The sequence below is a fragment of the Myodes glareolus genome, chromosome 2 (assembly GCF_982192425.1).
Source record: "Myodes glareolus chromosome 2, mMyoGla1.1, whole genome shotgun sequence".
Classification (NCBI taxonomy): Eukaryota; Metazoa; Chordata; class Mammalia; order Rodentia; family Cricetidae; genus Myodes; species Myodes glareolus.
Genome location: NC_142027.1, coordinates 70,377,555 through 70,385,315, shown reverse-complemented (window position 1 = coordinate 70,385,315; position 7,761 = coordinate 70,377,555). Strand labels below are relative to the sequence as shown.

Below are 7,761 nucleotides of genomic sequence, written 5' to 3'. Positions count from 1 at the left end.
GAGGAGGTAAATCTTGTAGGCAACTTTATCCGTGCGTGTTGGAGAAAACAAAGGTCTCCAGAGCTAATGCTGTGCCTTGTCCAACATAACGCTTTCACTTTAGGACCAGGCCCCGAGTCTTAAAAATAAACATCAACACCCTGAGCGATTCTTGACCATAGCAAGGCTCGCTGGCATCCCTGCAGGAAAAAAATCTCAGGAATGGTCCTTCTGTTAACAGCACAGCCTCCATCCGAGCAGCCCCAATTTTCATACACGGCCCCTGCAGACTGGGCACCACAGCGTCTCTGTGTGGTAGAGAACAGCCCTAAGGATTTAACTGTGTTACCGTCAGGAAATGGCTCCAGTTGTGAAGCGGTTAGCCTGCCCACCAGTTCTACTTTCAATTAGGTGAAAAATGATTCCATTAAAACATTGTGTTTTGCATTCTCTGGATAGCTTAGCTTCCTGACTGACATTCTTCTTGGAGCTGGGGAGGAAGTTTGACTCAGCTCGGCTCGGCTTGAAGTCGTGAGGCACAGGGTAAATGCCTGGTAGATCAGAGCAATATTCCGGAGTCAGGGGCTCTGGGGCAGTTTCTCCCACAGTTCCAGGTCACGAGACAGGAGGAGAGGGGGAAAGAGTGGAGAGCATTGGACTACGACTGATAGAATGCCAGTTAATACTGACAGAATGTGTTATTGTCTTGGCTCAGTCGCTCCTGCCTGGAAAGTGGTGGTGGTGGGGGTGGGGGTGGGGTCCAGCCAGCCCGGGGTTTTCCAGGATGTTGCTGGCTCCATAGAGCTCTCTGGGGTCTGCTTTTTATTATTATTATTATTATTATTATTATTATTATTTTTAATCAAGGCTTGAAGGCCCCAGAACAGAAGGATGTGAGAGTGCTCACTCGAAGTGGGACACAAAGAGAAACCAAAGGCAAAGCAGGAGCTTTCAGGAGCTGCTCCGGGCAATCTTCCCGTGCAAATACTAATCAATGAAGTGGATGCCATATCTTTACTGCCCACTACAACTCTTGAAGTATATTTCATGGAGTTTGGTTTTTGTTCCCCACCTCCCAACAACCAGCAATGTCATTTGGAAAATGTACAAAAGTGCCAAAGCAAAAGGAAGAGACACATTCAAGACTTCTGGAAAAAAGACATTTAACACATCTCAGGACCATCTCTAGCTATTCCAAATGTTTTCCGTTCTTCCCTGAAAGTCATTAACGGTGAGAAAAGAGCAGGTTCCTGCCAGGAATTTCTCACAATCCCTCCCACACGTAGTTGATTAATGGGATCTTGTCAAGCTGGGTTTTAATATGCTTTCCTGTCCTGTGGCACATGGTCAGTGAACCAAGGGGCAGCGTCCTGGAAAAGGCACGCATGGAGAGCACATGACCATGGGCTGAGTCGAGTGGGGGGACTCCAGGGACTTTTATGGTGGACACAATGAAAGAGACAATTTCTGCATTCCTGCTACAGGAGAAAAACCACAGCAGATCCACATGACTGCCCCAGAGAACCCCGGGAGGAGCAGAGCAGAAACGGGATCTCCATGAGAAGCTGTTTTACCAGGGCACCCAGGGCAGTGGTGAAATTCTTGACCTTGGCATATCTCTAGCACACTCTGGGTGCCTGTGGCTGGGAAGGCTGATGGCAGAACCAGACTAGATCTCTGGTAAGCATTGACTCAGGGAAAGACAAAGTAATCAAAGGCCATTTCCCCTAGGATGGAGGTGTTTTGGTACCAGACTCAGCTTCCCAGCTGAGGTCCATTCTGAGAAGGTCATTGCACACACAGATTTAGGACTTCCTGAGTGTAGGTGCCTGACTCCTTCCGTCTTGGGCTTCCCTTAGTATGGTACAGTGTTTAACACAAATGGATGAAGGTGTGCAAGAAGCACAGGACAAATACTGATCAGCTCTCTGGGGAAGACGATAGGTTCCATGTTGATCGAGGTTTCTGTCCTACCCCATCCCACAGCCGTTCAGTCCCAAAGAAATACACAGAGGTCTACATTAATCATAAACTGGTTGGCCTATTAACTCAGGCTTCTTATTAACTCATTCTTACATCTTAAATTAGTTCATTATTCTTGTCTGTGTTATCCACATGGCTTGGTACCTTTTATCAGCGAGGCATTCTCATCTTGCTTCCTCTGCGCCTGGGTCATGACTGCAAACTGACCCTTTCTCCTGCCTGGCTACTGGCCAATCAGCATTTTATTAAAACAATACAATATAAGTGACAGGGTATAAGACCATTGTCCAACAGCACTCCCCCCCCTTTTCTTCAAAACAAGAACTCTGAATCTAATCTCCTTTGTTTGGGGGGAAGTGCTGTGGGACAATGGTCTTGTACCCTGTCACTTAAGTTGTATTGTTTTAATAAAACACTGACTGGCCAGTAGCCAGGCAAGAAGTATAGGCCGGGTGACCAGGTAGAAAGTATAGGTGGGGCAACCAGAACAGGAGAATTCTGGGAAGAGGAAGGGGTCAGTTTGTAGTTGTGACCCAGACACAGGGGAAGCAAGATGAGAATGTCTCGCTGATAAAAGGTACCAAGCCACGTGGCTAATACAGACAAGAATTATGAGCTAATTTAAGATGTAAGAATGAGTTAATAAGAAGTCTGAGCTAATAGGCCAACCAGCTTATGATTAATGTAGACCTCTGTGTGTTTCTTTCGGACTGAATGGCTGTGAGACCTGGTGGGACAGAAACTTCAGTCAACTGTTCTAGATCATCCTGAGTGCAGGATGATGGTGGAACAGAAGGAAAGTTGGTTTAGTGCATTAAAACACTTTTTTCCAAAGAGCATGTCAACTGGAGACTGCCCCAAATTGTAAAGCTAAAAGAGAAGATGTAGGCAACTTTCTCATAGGGATTGCCAGCTCACAAATGACATGGAGACTTATTATTAATAATAAATACTTGGCCTTAATAGCTTATGCTTGTTCCTAACTAGTTCTTATAGCTTAAGCCATTTTTTTAAATTTATGTGATGACATGTGGCTAGTTACCTCATCTCTCATACTGTTCATGCTGCTTCCTCCTGGTCCGATTGGTGACTCTGCCTTCTTCCCAGAATCCTCTCTCTTCCCTGAAGTCCTGCCCATACCTCCTGCCTAACTATTGGCTGTCCAGCTTTTTATTACACCAATCACAGCAATACATTTTTACACATAGTACAGAAATATCCCACAACAAGATGACACATTATTAACTTCTAGAAAACTTCAATTAATCTGTTACAAAGCCTATTTCTAACTAAGGCCAAGGGTGAGCAAAACTTTTCATAAAGAAAGAATTATGGAGCCCCGCGGTTTAATCACACACCTTTAATCCCAGCACTCGGGAGACAGAGGCAGGCGGATCTCTGTGAGTTCAAAGTTAACTACAAGAGCTAGTCCCAGGACAGGCTCCAAAGCTACAGAGAAACCCTATTTCAAAATGAAAGAAAGAAAGAAAGAAAGAAAGAAAGAAAGAAAGAAAGAAAGAAAGAAAGAGAAAGAATTGTGAAAGATGGCTGTGTAAGTAAGCTCTGCATAGAGCAACATTACAAAAGCTGTTAGATAAGAGAATTTTCACTCAGCATGGCCAAAAGCATAGGAATGACCAGCTTGGCTCCTCAGTCCTGGGAAAAGCTCCCTCAAGTATCTTCAAATTCCTCAAACATCCCTCAGGTCACATCCAAATCACCAGCCAAGACCACCTACAGAAACCTCAAGCTTGGGAAGGCCACAAAGTGGTCTGTAGCGTCTTTCCCATGCCTAACACCTGAAAAGAAATAAGCAAACAAGAGAGAGAGAGAGAGAGAGAGAGAGAGAGAGAGAGAGAGAGAGAGAGAGAGAAGTCATTGTTGGAACTAAATTATGGTTTCAGGTCTTCCCAGTCTCTCTGGCTGGTGTCTAAGACAGCAGTGTGACCCAGACTGATGTTCCAGGTCTGGAGTGTGGTGCGGTTTCACCAGTGCAGGCTCTTTGCCAGGGACTGTGTTCCCCGGACATCCTTGCGTCTAAGTGAGAAGGCAGACTGATCTTTGCCAATGGGATGGCACTTGAACCACTTCGTTTCCCTGATGGCGCATGTCTTCACTGAGAAGTGCATCTCGTCCATTTGCTGCTCTAGCATTCAGCTGCTGAGTGAAGAGGATGCTTCAGTCCTAGCAGAGGGGCCAGTTCCAGAGAGAGTGCCAGCAGAGAGGATTTTGAAGATTCTTGGTGCCAAAGAAAATGATAACTGGGCTGAGGTGATAGGCTCTCCAGTTGCTCCTAGCTAATCGCTATCCATTGTGTGTACAGACTGCAATGCCACGCACACCCCAGACATAAGTACTAGTACAGTAAGTCCACTGAAAGGAAGAAGTGTTTTCTTTAATGGGGTGGAAAACAATCTGGATCATGGGAGACGACCTGGGAACTTCTGTATTTAACGGTGGCATTGTTATAGCATGACTATGATGTCCTCAGTTCATGTGCAGCGTGCTTAATTCTCTGGTGATGAAGTCTCACGGGATGTGATGGGAACTTAGGGGGTGTGGCCTCACTGGAGGAGTAGGTCACGGGGCTGTGTCTTGGACAATTGCAGCTGAACCCAGTCTTTTCCTTCTGTATGGGTTAGTTTTTTTCTTTCTTTCTTTTTCTGTCACCAGCGAAGGCCATCTGGGAAGAGGGAACATTAACTGAGGAAATCCTCCATAGGATTGGCCTGTAGGTGGGTCTTTGGGGCTTTTTCTTGATTAGTGATTGGTGTGCAAGTACCTGCTCATTGCAGGTGGTACCACCCTGGGCAGATGGTCCTGGGCTGTAGAAGAAAACAGGTTGAGCTAGTCAGTGAGTAGCGCTCTCATGACCTCTGTTTCAGTCCTTGCCTCCAGGCTTTCTGCTTTGGCTTCTCTCAGTGATAGAGTATGACCGAGATGGGTAAGAAAAAAAAATTTCTCTCCAAGTTGCTTTTGGTCATGGTCTTTATCACAGCAGTAGAAACCCAGCGAAGACCCTGCTTTCTGCTTACTACACACTGGGAGCTGGGTCACCTCTGCCTTGTGTTCACATCACCAGAATCAACAGAGCCAAGGACTAGTGGCTGAAACACCCGAAACCATCATCCCTTTCCCCTTAAATCGCTTCCACTGGCCACTGTGCCACAACAAAGAAACATTTAGCACAGAAATGCATGAATGGAAAATACATTCATGACCGGAATGACAGTTTGAAGTTCTCTGACGGGACATGGATCACTCCAATTCACACCGAGACCAGACGGCCTTGTTTAGAGAGCAGACTCGGGAACAAGGAGCACCTGGGAGATACTGGCACAGAGAAACTCAGTGGACACTTGTACAGATAGTGGAGGAAGCCCTGGGTGAGCATGTTCAGAAATCCCACCTTCCAGGAGAAGAGTGTGCTGGAGGAATCAGATGGAACCAAATGGAATGAGAACACCCCCCCCCCCCACACTGCTCTCCAGGGACAGCAAAGGGGCCAACAAGGGAGCTTTGACAAGGACTGCCTGGCGAGGCTCTGAAGCCTAATCATGCCAACTCTGAAAACCTGAAAGTCTCCACAACTGCCCCCCAAACAGGCCAGTTCTCCCAGCTACATCTTCCTCCAGGACACTGAGTTAGCAGAAGCTTAACCATAGAGAAAATTAATTTTAAATAATGGCCAGAGAGTTCTTTCTGTTTTTTTTTTTTTTAAATTGATTTTAGTTTTCTGTGTATAGGTGCCTTGCCTGCATGTATGTCTGTGTTTCATGTACCCGGTGTCCACGGAGACCAGAAGAGGGCATTGAATCCCTTGGGACCGGAGTAACAGACAGTTGTGAGCTGTCGTGTGGGTGCTGGGAATTGAACTCCGGTCCTCTGGAGAAACAGCCAGTGTTCCTAACCGCTGAGCGATCCCTTCCGTCCTTTCTGTTGTTCTAAATAAGATCTTGCTAATTTCTTTCCCTGCTGAGTGGTATCCTCTGCTCCAAATTTTAAAAAGATTTTTTCCTCTCTGGCACACTGTACAGCTCCAGCGTCTCATGATCTCACGGATCATATGAATCGGGAAATAGAACAAGCTGCCCTCCTGGTGAGGATAGCAGGTGCCCTCCAGGCCTGCTGTACACACACACAAAGCTGCTTGGGGAAACAGTTGAACACACTGGGTTGCAGCTGAACCTGGTAGCCGTCCCTGAAGATCCATTTTATTTGCACAAAATCACCCTCAGCATTTTACATGGGCTCAGAGCTTATTGTACACCTAAATGCCAAGCAAATTCTTTTTTAAAAAAAGGTTTTAAAAAAATTATGTTTATTTTCCTTCTCACTCTGTGTATATGCGTGTGTGTGCATGTGTGTATGTGTGCGTGTATGCGTTCATGTGTATGCATGTGTGTGTGTCAGTGTTGTGTATGTGTACCACATTGCATATTGCTTGTGTGAAGGTCGAGGGACAACTCTTGAGAGTGAATCCTCTCTTTCCACCCAGGAAGACTTTGGGTCATCAGTTTTGGCAGCAAGCGCCGTTAGCTGCCGAGCCATCTGGCTGGCTCTCTGTCAATCTCTTTCACCAGGAAAATACAACACTTGTACCTTCTCTGAAGCCAGACACAGTACTTCAAAGGTTAGCGGTGTCCCTGAAATGACGAAGTCCTAGTGCGTTCTCTGTTGCTGTTTTGATCATGAACACGCGATCAAAAGCAGTTTGGGGGAGAGAGGCTTTGTTTGCCCTTCGGTTTACAGTTCAGCATCCGGGGAACCTGCTGACAGGACCCAAAGCAAAACTGCTGCTTCCTGGTTTGCTGAGCCCGCTTTTCTACACAACCCAGGACCCCCTACCCAGGGGGGCACCACCCACAGTGGGCTGGACCCTCCCACATCAATCATTAATCAGAAAATTACCAGGGCTGTGGAGATAGCGCCACACGGTTAAGGGCGCTAGCTGCTCTTCCAGAGGACCCAGGTCCAACCGCCAGCACTCACGTGGTGGCTCACAGCCTTCTACAACTCCAGTCCGGGGTGTGTGGAGGGGGGATCCCACACAACCTCTTCAGGCCTCTGAGAGCACTGCATGCACATGGTCCATGGATATGCACGCAGGGAAAACACTCGTACACATAAAAGTAAGTCGTTTTTTAAAAAAAACGCCCACAGTCTTGCCTACACGGCAGTCTGGTGGAGGCATTTCCTCAACTTGTTTTTTTGTTTGTTTGTTTGTTTGTTTTGTTTTGTTTTTCTCTTCTAGGTGGCACTGGCTTATTTCAATTTAAAACAAAACAAGACAAAACACAAACTAACCAGCACAGATGGATTCAAATGGAAGCTGGGTGCAAATCTGGTTCTGTTGTTAGTCAGCTGCTGTGACTTCGACCCGTTGTCTCACCTCTTGGGGCCCCAGTCCCATGTGTTAAATGAGCAAGTAGTGCCTGTCACACAAATGCCTAAGAGTGGATGGAGCAGCAGACCAGTTATTGGAGTTCCAGGCATCTAAGAGCTCCGTCAACGTTAACTATCAAGATCATTAGGGACATTTCCTGCCCCACCCCCATGACCTAATCCTAGAAGAGAAGCTTCCTGTAAAGCAAGCAGCAGGAGCCCAGGCTTTATTGGCTCCCTGGCTGACTAGCCTAGGCAAAGGGTCCTGGTTCTCCAGCTCTGATTTCCTAGGGAGTCTGTTATGGAATAATCCTTTTGTAAGCTGTGAAAATGTGTCTTTGCCAAGGTGCCTTCTGATTGGTTTAAGAAGAGCTGACTGGCCAGTAGGAAGGCTGGAGGTATAGGTGGGACAGC

The 7,761-nt window shown here is 46.7% G+C and overlaps 1 long non-coding RNA gene across 1 annotated transcript; it reads right to left on the bottom strand.

The window, feature by feature from the left end:
- Positions 1–3,307: 3,307 nt before the first annotated feature.
- Positions 3,308–6,935, bottom strand: LOC146895620 (uncharacterized). Its single transcript, XR_014997502.2, has 2 exons — positions 6,874–6,935; positions 3,308–4,787 (listed from the first exon to the last, which is right to left on the bottom strand). It is a non-coding gene; the product is annotated as an uncharacterized LOC146895620 (long non-coding RNA).
- Positions 6,936–7,761: the final 826 nt, after the last annotated feature.